This window comes from Alligator sinensis, unplaced genomic scaffold (genome assembly GCF_000455745.1).
Source record: "Alligator sinensis unplaced genomic scaffold, ASM45574v1 scaffold551_1, whole genome shotgun sequence".
Taxonomy (NCBI): domain Eukaryota; kingdom Metazoa; phylum Chordata; order Crocodylia; family Alligatoridae; genus Alligator; species Alligator sinensis.
Genome location: NW_005842526.1, coordinates 293,996 through 296,109, shown reverse-complemented (window position 1 = coordinate 296,109; position 2,114 = coordinate 293,996). Strand labels below are relative to the sequence as shown.

The window sequence follows — 2,114 nt, the reverse complement described above, 5'->3', positions numbered from 1 at the left end:
TTGCTGACCTCTCTAATCACACCTAACGAATGCCATGCTGCTGCTGCAATAATGCTGATTTTTGCAATCTAAGACCTGCACGTGACTTACTCTTTCTTCAGACACTAACGTGCTTAACAAGCTTATAGGCAAGAGACATGCTCCGTGCTCCAGACTGACCCTTTCCTAGATAGGCCTCTGCCTCTGAAGTCTTCCGGCTTCTCTTTCATTTCGACTCAAAAATAGCAAATCTTGTTGCCTCTAAAGCCTAATCCAGCGCAATAGAATTGTGGGGGCCTGGTTTATATATGCACTCAGAATAACGTGGTTCCTAATCACAGAGCCAGGAACCTTCTGAATTGAACAGTGAACCTGTCTTACGAGCTGGTCAATTGGAATCAAACTGCTCAGACAGTACCTGAAGCATTAATCCTTCTACCGAGAGTTAAACAAGGACTGTGTAAAGCCTGTGCTGCAAAGTGACATAATCTACTTCTGCAGATCACAATTCAGATCCAGATCCCATTCTGGAGATGACATTTGTATATCTTGCTGTGAGTGACTGACAGAATAGCTGCTGATTTCAGTTGAATATTAGAATGAATCCAGGGTTCAGGAGTCCCTTACTGAGAGAAGTGGTGTGCTCAAGAAGCACTGAAAACCCCTAAGCATTAGAAGGATTATTTCTTTTTCCTACTTGGCCTGTGATTCTGGTGATCAGCAAAGGAAAAAGTGTCTTAAATGGTTACTGCCTTGTTTATGGTTTTGTGACTTATGTCATATGTGCGGTACTAACAATAATGTTCGGTCTCCTACAACTTGCTGTCTCAGAGCTCAGAGACTTATTGCAAAATGCTCAAAGTCTTCACACTTTAGGGGAACAACAATGGGTTAGCTTCTCTTTTTTATATTTGTACTTCCAGCTTGGCCCATGTTATAACTTCCTGTTTGTCCGTCTCAAGTTGCATTTGTGCTTCAGCAGTAGACACTGCAAGCAACTCTTCCCCCTTTTTCCGCTTCAAAGGAAATCTTAAATTTAGTATTGCAAAGCTTGCTGTGAGAAATGTGTGTTCCTTTCTTAAGGATTAACTGTGACCTCTGTTTAGAAGTGACTCTGAATTAAGTATTTGTATCCTTGAGTATAGGGTAGGGTCTAAGGTTACTGGGTATGTTTTATGGCTGGATTTGGAAAAGCGTGCATAGGAAGTTCAAATCAAGATTCTTACTAAGTAAGACCTTTTTTGGAGGTTTCGGCTGATGGCATTATGAATATATAGACATTTTTTGTTGCATTAAGCAACAGTCGTGAATAGATTAAATTCACTGAAATGCAACTGCTCTCAAGTCTGCCAGTATCTCAAGTGATCAACACTTGTTTGTGATCTTGATCTGTGGGGTTAGTGCATTAGTGTTGGCACCTTCTGGAGATCAGTGTTTGAATCCTGACTTTGGTCACAAGCGAAAGTGGGTTCCCAAGGATTGTGATCTTTTATTTTTGCACATCACAAACTCATGCCATAATTAGCTGGTTTCTGTTCCCTGGAGAAGCCCAAAACTGGAATAACGAGTGCTGCTGGTCAGGGTCGAGGCCCTTTTGCAGGCCTGCATGTGCGCAGGTTGCACAGCAGCTGCATGTGTGCCTGACCTAACCCGGTGTTGTTCATCCTTCGCTCTCCTGAGCAGAATTGGCCTGATGTTACAGACACCAAAGGCAGTGAGATGTTTTAATGAGGGTGGCCCAAGCAGGTACATTTTCAAAGCTGGTTTCTGGAGCCCTCATCAGAGATGAAGCTTTCCAAGGTAACTTTTAGTTTGTCTTAGTGTATGTCATTGGCACTCTTATCCCAAGAACACTAATCTGTCTGTGAAAGAGTTTGTCTTGGTTTTCAGAGGCTTGGAGAAAGAAGTTGGGCATTGGCTATTTTTCTTTTTCTTTTTTTTTCCTGTAATTTCTATTGTCTTGAGCAAACTTCCTATGTGGAGGGGCTGGGTCCCCAGCCAGCCATATGCAGAATTTTTGGTGGTGTTGATGGGAGAAGAAGACCTGTCCAAAGCACGTGGAAGGAATGCCCTTTATATATGTCTGCTTCGGGAAGTGTTTCTTCTGCCGGCTAATGTGGGAACATTCAGCGCAG

General features: G+C 42.8%; 1 protein-coding gene across 7 annotated transcripts in view; it reads left to right on the top strand.

Annotated features, from left to right (window-relative positions):
- Positions 1-2,114, top strand: part of SLC11A2 (solute carrier family 11 member 2) — a 34,189-nt gene that overhangs the window by 26,774 nt on the left and 5,301 nt on the right. The window lies entirely within an intron of this gene.